We start from the raw sequence: 12,938 nt of genomic DNA, 5'->3' as shown, positions 1-12,938 counted from the left end.
TTTTTTTTTGAGAAGAAAATTTCTCTGTTAGTATGAGCAGATTCTAGGGACAGGGGACTGAAATCTTTATAACCACTAGTCTAGGTTGCTTTTCCTTTCTTTAAACTGTGCAGCAGCTGCCTATCTCAGAGACGAGATGCTGTCTCATGGAAGGTTGTATGGAGAAGCTGTCTGCTTTTCACGTCAAATTCCCTTCTTTCAGACTCTGCCTGTGCTTGGTTAGGTGCTACACTGATCAGCTGAGATGGAAAACCAAGTTCTTTACCTGAATAAGATGCACAAACTCAAACTTGAATTTTCCTCCCCCCCCCCCCCCCGGTGCTTAACTGTTTACAATCTGAATATAGCTCAGGGAAAGACTCATATTCCTGGGTTTAGTGGAAGGATTTCTGATATTAGTGAGGCTGGTGGAACTCAATAAAACTATCTCTTTACCTCATGGAGTCTGCAGTGAGGATGATGAGGCTTAACCACCTTCAAACGTCATTATAAGATGAAGTGGGCAGTGTTTGATATTGGTGTCTTTGCCAAAGAAAAGGTGCTATTAAGGAAAAACATTTGAAAAAGTTGAAAAGATTGATCTATGGTCTTATAATCTGTGTTTATGAGACCTAGTTTTCTTGTGGTGACAGGGCACACCACAGTTTGTGAAGGATCCTGCAACGTGCCCTAAGTTACAGTATGGCTGCACCTAGAACCTTCCACAGGAAACCTATAGCTATCACTTAGGGTGAAAATGCAAATAACTACAAAAAGTGCAAGCAGGATGCGGCTACAGCAATGATTTTAATCACCCCCAAATTTCATATGTGAATCATGCCTGTGTCTAGCTATTTTCATATCTGCTAGTGACTGTGTGTGTGTGTGTCGTTGTGTGTGTGTGCATGCACATACACCCTCCTGCCTGTGAACAAGAACAGAGATAAGTGTTAAATGTCTTCCTCTATCATCTTTCAGGCAGTGGCTCTCACTGACCTTACAGCTTGCTGATTCACCTAGACTGAATGGTCAGCTCCAGGGATCCCCATTTCCATGTCTGGGATTATACTCAGAAAACTCTGTGGCCTGCCTTTTTTATTTTATTTTGTTTTCCCTTTGATGAACTGGTCCCCCTTCATCTTGCACTTGAAAAGAATCTTATAGTAAAGAGAAACTAATTTCATTCCTTTTTATGATAAAACGTCTGTGTATCAAGGATTGGGTCGTGTTATACCTGTAAACTTAAGTATCAGAATCGTTCTGTACTGCCTGTTCCAAGGCATGGCAGCCATGTCTTTATTTCTACAGGGTATTATGACCACCGATAGCTTTTTGTTATGACCCCCTTTCCTTCATGTCTTTGTTTAAGAAAGTCATTATGACTAACTTGTTATGTTCTGCTTCTATAACTCCACCTATTTCCCACAAAATCCCCATTTGGAAACTCCTTACCTACCCCTGAGCTATAAAAACAGTCTTTCTCTTGCCCAATGCTGACCCTTCAAACCACACCTTTCAGGGAGGCGCCCTCTGCACATGAATAAAAAATAATTGCTATAATTAATTTGACCAAGATGATTTGGGTCAGTGGTCTTTTTTCTCACCACTTTGGTATTCACACTTTCCCTGTATTCGCTGATCTGGATATTGAACTCAGGTCTTCATGCCCGTGTATCAAACACTTTTATCCAGTGAGCCATCACTCCAGCCTTTATATCAAAAATGAAGAGAAAAATCCACTAGCATCTTAGATAGGCACTGTGAGACAGTATTAAACTTCTGATTAATAATATAAAAACTATTACAAAATAGTAAAAGGGCTGGAGTGCTAGCATTTCGAGGCTCAGCGCTGCCTGTAACTTCAGTGTCTCAAGGTTTGAGCCCTCTGACCTCCCTGGTCCCTCACTCACCACCCATACACAACTAAAAATAAACACGATTAAAAAAGGAGTTGTCTTTTATCCTCACTTCTCACTTGGATGTAATTGTGTGTGGGGATGTGGGGGATCAATAATTACAGAAGAGGTCATGATTTGAAAAGGAGCTTGGAGTTTGGGGACACAGGAAAACTGTAGCAACAGGGAAAGGGAGGTGAAAATGACGTGCGTGGGTGTGCACTCTCTCCTCCTTTTTTTTTTTCTGGATACTGGGAACATAAAAACGCGTTGGAATATTGCTTGCTTCATAACGCGCTGCCTCTAATGAAGATTTAGATGTCTGCACTGAGAGCACGTAGCAGAGAGCTCGGGTTGGGTGTGCGCCTGTTCCTGCAAACGGTTGTACTGCGTGCAAATGAGAAAACCTATTTTACGTCAGCTGATGGTCACAAGAAGACATAAGGTTTCCCCACACAGGCATGAAGGTTATTATCCCTATACGTGCGTGAACGTGAACCATCAACACTTAAAAGTACCAGCTGCGCTACCCAGGTTTGCATTCTCGGCACACTTCCTTGGATGCCCTGGTTCTCCTCGCCCACCCAAGTTCATCCAGGTGCAACCTGGTTAATACCGATTCCAAGGAGGGTGAAGTCAGTGGCTGAAAAGGGGAGGGAGTGGGGAAAGGAGCAGGCTGCCTGGGTTGCCTAGGCAATACAAAGAATGTCAAGGGGGAGGGATTTACATACTGATGCTAATTGCATTTGCTAATTACATTCTATTGTGCTGACCCGCCTGCTTTTCCAGTTTCTTTCTGAGTCATTAAATAGTCGCTAAAGCTTCCCTAAGAAGCGAGTCTCCTCCACTTCTAATTTTATCCCCTTTCCTAGCCTTGGTGCTCAGGGAGCTACCGTCAGCGTGGTGGTGAGAGGCTCTCCTGTAAATCAATGTGCAATGTTTTAGAAACCCTGTATGAAAATGCATCCCTGCTGGATCTTGCTTGAATGTGACTTTGCAGCTCAACCACAGGATGGATTTACAGAACTGGAAACCTGCCGAAGAAGCGAGAAAATAAATTTGGGGGAAAAAAAATCCCACAGTGGCTGCAGGGTGACCATGATCCACCAGCCGAAGAAGAAGAGTTAAAATATAAAATAAAAAAAACTGAGCCATTTCCTCTGGACTCCAATGTTCTTGAGTTGGAGAGGTGCCTGGACAACAGGCTTTGATAATTATTCCCTTCCTCCCCCTGGTGGCCGTTTCGTTTAATTACAACAAGCCTTCCCAGGACTGCGTCCTTTAAACACATCCATATTCACTGTGCAAATCGTTTTCTCATATTCCCGAACAACAGTCATGAAATGTTATCTTTCAGTGCTCTCGCCTCTAGCTAAAAATACATTAAGAGACTTTAATGTGTGTAGTACTTTGTCCTTGAATCACACAGCAAATTTAGACATTGCAAAACTAATTTGCATGAGTTCCTTGTGAGAGTTGGTTATTCTCAGCAAGGTCTTTGCTTTTTCTTCATTCTGCAACCCTACTGAGCCCTTTTCCTAAGCCAGTACCGTGAGATGGCAGCCTTCAGTCTCCATTTTTCTTTATGGTTTGAATGTTTGCTATAACAGATCATTCCTTCTCTACTAATTTCCTTATGAGGGGGATTTCTATTAATTCCATCTAGCAGCGTGTCTCTTCTGAAGGCTTTCCTGGTGCTTCTGTCCTTCTCAAACCCTCGCTCACTGCATGACTGAGAGCCTGAACCCTGGCTCACTCCAAGGCTCAGAGCTCCTGGAAAACTATGAGAAACAGGGCAGACGCTCTGTCTCTAGACTGCACAGAATCTAGTGTCCTTTTATGGTCATTATCTATGGTTAATTTACCAAAGTGGGATATGTTTGTTTGTTTGTTTCTGTGAAGTCTGTTCCACGTGTAGATTTTGTTTTGTTTTGTTTTTCAAGACCAGGGTTTCTCTGTATGATATGACTGTTCTGGAACTCCCTCCATAGATAAGATTGGCCCGGAACTCAGAGATTTACCTGCCTCCGCCTCCTGGGTGGTGGGATAAAAGGTGTGTGGCACCCCAAAGAACAAATGACTCATCATTCTTAGTTCTTGACCTCACAGTACTGATTCCCCTTCATCTGTATAAGGAACTTACCAGCTTCACCAGGTCGTGAGGGGGCATTGCTCGAGATTGCCTACTTCATTACGAGTTTGTTTTCACTAGTTTGTCCTCTACACCATCTCCTCCCCACCCAGAGACAAAACCATACTGAATATTTTGCCTGTGGAGAACTGCAATGCATGGCAACCGAGAGCAGTTTATTAGGCTTGGATTCAGGCATTGTGTGTGTGTGTGTGTGTGTGTGCGCGCGCGCGCGCTCGCACTCACTCTTGGCTGCTCTCTTGGTTTATTTTCTCATTTAAACAAAATGTAAATAGTTGTGGGATTCTCAGTGGCAGTCACATCTAAGAAACAAGTGAGACATGTTTCTCAGATATCTATGTGTACACGGAAAAGGTTCCCCTAAGACTGGTGTATTGAAACACACACACATCCGACTTTCAGCTTTCAGAAACAAAGACTGGTCTTAAGAGAGTAGGAAACAGTCATTACATTTGTGTCACACTAAAAACCTCATTCATTCAGGCCTGGATTGTGAGAGAGGTGGCCAGGAACACATAACATAGAAAGACAGTCAGATTCTTGGAAAAATTTTCTGTCTGTTAGAGTAAGATTATTACAATGTTTAATCCAAGAAAGCTTGGAATCTTCTTACTTTTTAAAAAATATGGCCCAGATGAGTGAGTCTTCCGCATGTTTAATATATTCAATATTTCTAGAACAGTTGTCAGATGCATCACTTAGAAACTGGGGGACAGTTGCAAGCTCCCGGCTCGGCATCTGCTGCTGAGGGTTATGGAGAAGGCAATGAACTGAGCAACTATGAACCAGCAAGTGCTGAATAGGAGTAGCTCGCAAGTATGCTTGCAAATTTCCCCAAGATTTCTCCGAAATACTAGAGCTCACTTCATAGAATCGCAGTCCTACATTAATACCTGAAGTTGAGAACCTCTGCCATGCTAAGCGATTGCTGTTGATTCTGCTGTGAATTCTCAGGGAGCAGCTATGGCAGAGAAGTGAGTTCTGCATTGGTGGACTTCTCAACCACAAGTCTACAGGCATTCCCTTGTAAACAAATACGGATTTCTTTTCCCAGGTTTGACCATCTATCGTCAGTAAGCCAATTAAGGAGCCAATTTAATAGAAGAAAGGGCAGATTTATCTATCCAATATGAGAAAACTTGGAAGGAGAACAAAGAGATCCAGTGACCTCTTAATTTGTCTTTTGGGGGGGTTCCTAAAATGAGACTGAAATTGAGACAGAAGGTAAAGGATATGAAGATCTGAAAGTTGCTCTGCACGTGTGGCCCCACTGGCCACTGCCCTGTCATTGCCGGGGCTGCAGTCCCTCACCTTTGAGGTAGTTGGACAAGTGGTCAGAATCATTTGACATCTCTCCCCTAAGTCTCCCTTGTCTCACTGTACCTGTTCAGATACTCTCCAAACCGACAAACACGCACTTTCATACCACAGCGTCAGAATTTAGCAACGAATTTAGAAGCCTCAGCAGTTTTAATGACTGCCATTCATCATAAATTCCAGCTATCATAGTAGCTTGGTTCAGGTGAATGTGGGCTCCTTTATTCCTATCTTATTTATTAATATCAGCACTCATCACACAATTGAACAACACAACACACACACACACAGACATGAATGCAAGTTAAGGAGGCCGTGGCAGGGCTCTCAAGGATTCAGACATGATCTGAAAAACCAGATTGACATCAGGCGGAAGATGCTGCTGGAAACTGCTGATATCAGGTCCGAGAGCAGAGATGCAGAATTCAAGGTATTAAGGCTGCGGCAGGTAGGTCCAGGATAGCTGGAAATGGGTCAGGATGAGGTCGAGACTGTTGTAAAAGCAGATAGGCAGGCTGTTGAGAAGTAGGCCGAATGAACGCTGGGAACAGACCCAAATCTGATCCTTGCCTTATACATGCACCAGGCATCGAATGATATATACTGTGGGACTATGCCATCCGTTTTGGTGTCTTGTGTGGCTGGCTAATAAGTTTTTGGGTTTGCTTTCTCTGATATGATTTTAAAGTTCCATGTACTGTCCCCCAGAGTTTCAAGTCTCCCCCAATAAACTTAGAGACTGTCTCCTTTGTCATTCCTAATACATCCTAATAGCTTGTGATATATGGACGGTGCCTGGCAGATAGTACAGCTTCTGCGTCCACCCAGGAGCCAGTTAACCTTTCTTACAATTAAATCAGCAGCGACTGGGAAAATGAAGTTTGCTGGGGCACGACACAGACTGAAAGGCCCGTTTTATACAAAAGAGAGTAACTTAGAATAGGGTGTCATCTGTTTGGGGCGTCATCTGGGGGAGCAGTGAGATTCCAGGAAAATTCCCATTTCTTCGGGATCTACTTTTAAATATTATGATAGCCGGGCTGTGAGGCTTACGTGTCTTTTTAGAATCGTTTTACGTGGCCCAGAGTCTCCCCACCCCCTTCCCTTAGAAATTTAAGTCACTTGCAAACATGCTAGGATAGCGCTATCTCCTCTGTGAGATAATGTGCCTTCTCCTTCCCAGACGCCCTCTCTTGGTGCAGCCTCTATGAAGCTTCCAGCAGGCGGCGCCTTGGAACCTGCACACAGGCTAGCCTACTTGTCTGAGTCCTGATTCCGGGAAGCTTAGTTTTCCTTTTTTGAATACTGACCAAAGCCTTGGCTGATGTCGCTGACACTCTGGACCTCCTTACTCATCCTCAGAAGCTCTACTCCCCAGCCACACCTCCCGCCATGCTGCTGCTTGATAACCTCCACTACAGAAACCACGCCTTTCCTCTTCCGCTTCTCTCTCCCCGGGTTCTGGACAGCTGCGGAGACTCAAAGCTTGTCAGTTCTGCTGTTTTTCCCTCAGATGCTAATAAAATTCCCGTTCAGCTTACAAACCGTCTTATTCATGAGACGAAGAAGCTATTAGAGAGAACCTTGATTTCCCTGGTAACAGGAAGACAAGGGCAGAACTGTAATTGTGGAAGAAGCTGAAAGAAGAAGTTGTTGAGCTGGTTGAAAAGGCAGAACACTGGTACTGTCCTGTGTAGCCAGGTCAGGATGATTCAGGCATCTAGAACTTGAGAGTTCTCATAAAATACTGACATACTCGTGAGAAATTTGTTTCTTTTTATAGGTACTCAAACGACTTGCCTCAAATATGCATACTTTTAAAGTACTATGTGTCAGACATTGTAAAAAAAATGAGTAAAGCCATATTACAACTATAGAATACTAAAAAGGGCAAGCAAATCAAAAGTTCAAAGACAGTCAGAGATATATAGTAAATTTCAGGACAGCATAGGACCTTATGGCAGCTTTGTTTTGGTTTGCTTTTGTTGTTGTTTTAATTTCATATATAATATGATGGAGTTTTCCTTCCCAAGACCCCATCTCTATAACCATGGAAACTAGAACAGATCAATAGAATGACAGCTGGGCTGATGAAATGAAACAATTGAACCCCCTGGGAACAATCAAGAAAGCCTCTCCTAAAATTCCGGCTATTATCCTCTCCCCCAGATGCAAGGGATCTTGGGAGACGTCCCAGTATACAGGAAGCAGGGGCTGATTTTTAAAGGGATTGCGTGGTACAGTGTCCACAAGGAGGGACAGCGATAAGGCTGTTTGTGCCTCAGTCGAGGTCCTGTAAGTGTCCATTTGCTGTGTTATGTAAACAAGCCCAATGCACTCATTTGTTTCTCTTTGATCTGTTCTTTTATTTGCTCATGTCTCCACAGGAAAAGTAAATGCAACACCTGGCTCCCATAATAAGACCTTGTCTGAACAAATGGGGGGGGGGCATTCAGGGAATGCTTGTCCAAGTCGACACTTGGGCTGTAATATGGAATGAAAAAAGAAAAAAAAAGACCTAACTATTCAAATCCTCTAGGGAGAAGCAAATGCCTTCATTCTGAGATAAACAAGAGCTTGGCCTCTCCAATGGTCAAGTGGATTCTAATATGACTCAAGGCCCGTGCTATCAAGGGAACAAAGCTAAAGGAGTAATGCTATCAAGAATTAGTGCCTTGAAAATGGCATTTATTGTAATTGCAATGAAAGTTCCAGAAAGATTTTATGGATAAATTAATTTTGCTTCTGTTGATTTTTTTCTACTGTCATCAAGTATTTCTTCTAAGCTGATGGGTATTTGAGAGGGAGAAAGTATAGAAGCCGAAATTATTCTCATCTGGGTTGATACATAGAAGAAAATGAAACTGATTTAAAGATTTTAAGTGATCCTGAAGACATGATAAAAAGATATTTTCTTTCTACACTTGAAAAATATCTGAAAGTTACTGATAAGTTAAATTGCGGTAATGAACAGAAAGTCATGGTGCGGCACGATTACTGAACTCATAATGGTGCCATTCCTGAGACAGGAAACTATGAAAGAAGTAGAGGCTCTGCTCAGAGTATATTAAACGTGGTGGGTCTCAGTGGGTCTTAGATATGTGGTAAGTGTCATAGGATTACTGGGATGCAAATCTGGAACTCAAGAGGAAGGTGAGTGTCAGGGGGTAGAGGAGATGCAGAAACATGAAGTCCACTTCTCCTCATAGATATGTTCTGTACTGTGTAGTAGTATTTCCACTTTAGCACTTTCCAAGTAGCCATAAGCTTTTACAAGTTGGAAGATGTTATAGTAGAATTTGTTTAATAAAAGTTCTGAATTTTCCTGTTCCTTATCAGTACAGGTAGTAACATTTATCAACATAATATTTATCAACATAAACAAACAATTCTCACCTCTAAGGGGATGAAGTGTAGTTTATTCTAGTACTCATGTGGTACCAGTAACCCACAAAAACAGATTCAGGCTACCACAAATTCCAAATTATAACACAGTAACAACTTTAAGGCATTTTTCCAGAAACAGAACAAGGAAGGTCATAAATCAACATTTAAGATTCTTTGGTGGAATATCGGGGGGGGGCAGGTTTCAGCAACACGGGGAAAGCTCTATCAAAGGTCTTGGATTCTATCTATCTGCATTTCCAACCCCTTTATTGGTGGAGACTGGAAGCCTTAGTAAAAATCCTAAAAGGCTTACCCAATGGTCACAAAGACGTTAGGGCACATGCAGAGAAGGGCAATAAATAACTATAAAGGAACATAAAGATGGCCCAGAAAATTTTAGTAATTTGGGTCTTGACAATTCCATCGAGAGAGAGAGAGAGAGAGAGAGAGAGAGAGAGAGAGAGAGAGAGAGAGAGAGAGAGAGAGAGAACAAAAGAACTGTTAATTTACACCAACCTTTCATTATTCCACAAAGCTTCCCATAAAGCACTTGTTGATGTTGTGGTTGTGAATCTCCCCATAAGAAACAAACAACAAACAAACAAATGCACAAACAAAAACATTTCAGATTGAGGCGGTGAACTCAGATGGAACTGAGAAGAGGAACATGAATAGGGTTCAAGCTTCTGACACACAGGTGCCAGAGTCCTCCTAGGATGTCGTTTACTGGTGAATGACCAAACTGTTTTAAAAGGGGAGCGGGTGGGTGAGCAGCAGACATCAGAGGAACCAATGCTGAGAAGACAGTACAGGAAGAGGAGGAGAAACTGATACTAAAATTTCCCCAGATGGACGAAAGACAGATGAGGTTAAAAGACAAACAAGCAACAAATGGTCTCCCACCATCTGTGTCAGAATGTGGAACCCTGGCTTCAGGAAGACTTTTATTATGACTATCAAACGCGATGCAAAGAGCACACTATCACCATAAGATATACTAATTAGAAAATTGGAGAAAAGAGAAGGCAAAACAAATTCCCCTGCTTTCTGACATGGTGAGGAAACAGGCTGTCTATGGGGAACTCTTCTGAGGACTGAAGTGGCTGTAGCCCCAAAGGTGACATAGTGCATACCCCACTGATGCATCTGCACACTTTTCTGAAAAACACGCCTGGTCTTACTCAGAGAACTTAGCTCTTTCCACAGCACTCATGTCTTAAAACATTTCCATCAGCAGCTGCCTGGGGCATCAAACCTCAATTATTCTTCAGACCTGGAACAGCCTCTCTAAAACAAACTATAAGTACTCCTCCTTGGCATCTCATACACTCTCAGCACCTGAGGGTCATTATTCAATTTTAAGTTGTCAGCGGTACAAAAGAGAGCACAAATGTCAAGTCATATTTCTAGGTGATTAAATGGTAGGTGCTAGCTGCCTTTAGCAAACTATGTTTAGTGTTCATACACGTCTGTTTATCATGTAAGGAGCAGTAAGGGTTCATATTTTAAATGTATACCATATAGAAGAAATTTATGCACTTAAAGGTAATAGGTCAGTTCCGATTCAAAACTCCCCAATGGGATCCTTCTCCTTGTTAAAAATCTGTTTTCCTATATCCTCTTAACCCATATGGTGTTTGCCCACACAGGCCAAGGAAAGAAAGTAGAGATGGTACTGTCAATTTTGTGCATATAGGACTAGCTCTACCTTTTCATATACCAGTTGAAGAATGTTACCCAGCAAGATGTTCAGGGGAGAAAAAATAAGTTGTATGAAATGTGGCTTTCTTGTTGTCTTGCATATCCTTAATATATTATAACTATAGTATGACTATCTAACAACTATTTGCACAATCCCTTATCATTTAAAAGGGATTAAAAAGTTAATCATTAAAATTCACCTGGCACATGCAATTACCACCCCCACATTATAAAGGACATGAGTGACGGTCAGAAGACAGAGGAAGTACCACCGTTACCAAGTAGCTGTGCCAGGAACAGCACTAATTTCTTGCCAGTTGTCTTCCAGAAAGAAGAATCATTTTCACAACTCAGCATTCTCCACACCAGGGCACTGTCCACAAGAGCTGCAAAACACTCAATCCCAGCTCTTCCCATTTGCCTCCTGTCTGGTTCTATGTTACAGGATGGGATTTCTTAGAAACAATCCCATGGTAGACTGCAAAAGTCCCACAGGTGAGTCATTTCCACAATAACCAGAAGACAATCGAAAAACAACTTATTTTTTTTTTAGTTAAAGGACATCAAAGGCACCAGAAATATGACTTAAACCAAGCTAAATATGCAAATAGCAGTAATGATGGCTGAATGTGTAAAATATATATTTACCGTCACATTTGTTTTTGTACCCACTACATTTTTGAAGAGCATACAAAATATTTACTCTTGGGTATTTACTTAACTGCAGCACTGGATGATTTTAAAACTTCTCCTTGAATATTTATTATGGTTCTTCTGAGAACTGAGTGATATAACGACATGCAAAGTCAGTCCAGTCAGCCTCTTTTCCCATGGAGAACAGCAACAGCTGATAGTTAATGGAGTCATGCATAGAGGTGCTGTCGTTCTTGAATGATGGCCACCTTTGTACTGCTGTCTCCTAGTTTCTCCGTACACCCGCAGATGCCCAATATGGCCGCAGGAAGGCCTGCTGTAACCCAGACCTTTCAATCATGACTTTCTTTCGTTTCCAAGGAAAAGAGAACCAAGAGAAAATCATGCCCACCTCTGTGTATATGTTTCTGAACAATACCCATGAAGCCTTCCCATTTCTCCTTGAAAACAATGTTCCATCTGGTTTCACTTCCATAAAACTGTTTCAAGGAGAGGCAGAAATCCCAAGTTAGCATGGATGATTTATTTTGTTGTTTTATTTGCTTTTAAAGTATTTCATGCATGGTGGGAAATGAAGGTATGGTATCTTCAGAGCACCAAAAGGAAACTTTATCTCTCCTTGGCATGACGTGCTGTGAATTTGTGGGGTCAGGTTATGGAAGGAGAAGAGATTCAGTGTTGTGATGTCCTTTAAGAATATTCTGTTTGAATAAGCTGTCATTCTTCGTTCTAAGGACATGGGGGTCATGGTTACTCGTTGAATACTTTCATCTAACTAAACTACCACCTTTTAGATTTTAGATCTCCCTATGCTAAGTAGGAGTACTGTAGCTTAAATGATGCCCTCTGAATTATTATTATATCCGAATTATTATTTCACCCCGTACCTAAAAATTTTAATGCCTTAAAGTGTTTTCCTTCTTCCTTAGAGATTTTCTTAGCTTACCTTTTCTCATTTGAACACACACACTTGCACCCACATATGCACGTGCAAACAACCCTCAGTGGGAATTAGGATTGTGGCAGAATATTTAATCACACTCTGAACCCTGAGATTGTATTATTTACAGGAAAAACCTGTTTCTAGTTGTGGTGCGGTTCAGCTCTAGCAGACACCTTTAATCTAAGAGCTTTCTGCTTGAATGTTGTAAACATGATTAAATAAAGTTAACCATAGGACAAGAGGCAGGGAAAACAACCAGGTGACAGAAAGTGAACATAGGAAAATTAAAAAAAAAAAAAAAACAGAGAGATTAAGAAGGAGTCAGGAGAATGAATAGAGAGACACACCAGAAGTAGAAGGGAGGAACATTAAGTAGGGGAAGATTTTGTTGAGATGACTTGGGAGAAGGAGGCTTCAGGGACTTTGGCTGAGTAGGAAGGTTAGCTGGGTGCTTTGTCTTCCTATCTGAGCTAACAGGCTTTGACCTCAGCATCCGGCTCCCAAATTATTTTAGTTAGGGCTTCTATTGCTGTGAAAAGATATGATGAACATACCAACTCTTTTTTTATTTTAAATAAAATATCTATCTATCTATCTATCTATCTATCTATCTATCTATCTATCTATCTTACATACTAGCCACAGTTTCTCCTTCCTCCACTTCTCCCAGTCCCTTCCCTCATCCTCGTTCTATTACCCCCTCCTCACAATCCATTCTACCTCTGGTCCAGTTTAGGCAGGACAGGTTTTCCATGAGTAACAACAAAACATGGCATATCTTCGTAAGACTTAGCACCTCCCCATGTATTAAGGCTGGGCAAGATCACTCACTATGAGGAGTATTAGGGTCCTAAAAGCCTGTAAAAGAATTGGAGACAGCCCCTGTTCCCAACGTTAGGAGTTTCACAAG

The 12,938-nt window shown here is 41.8% G+C and overlaps 1 long non-coding RNA gene across 1 annotated transcript in view; it reads left to right on the top strand.

Moving 5' to 3' along the window:
* The window catches only part of LOC126511512 (uncharacterized), an 840,891-nt gene that overhangs the window by 27,292 nt on the left and 800,661 nt on the right, over window positions 1–12,938 (top strand). The gene's annotated exons all lie outside the window — the stretch shown is intronic.

This window comes from Alexandromys fortis, unplaced genomic scaffold (assembly GCF_014885135.2).
Source record: "Alexandromys fortis isolate MF-2015 unplaced genomic scaffold, M_Fortis_MF-2015_v1.1 scaffold_101, whole genome shotgun sequence".
Classification (NCBI taxonomy): Eukaryota; Metazoa; Chordata; class Mammalia; order Rodentia; family Cricetidae; genus Alexandromys; species Alexandromys fortis.
Note: the sequence above shows the minus strand (reverse complement) of the source record. Positions and strands in the feature narration are given on the sequence as shown.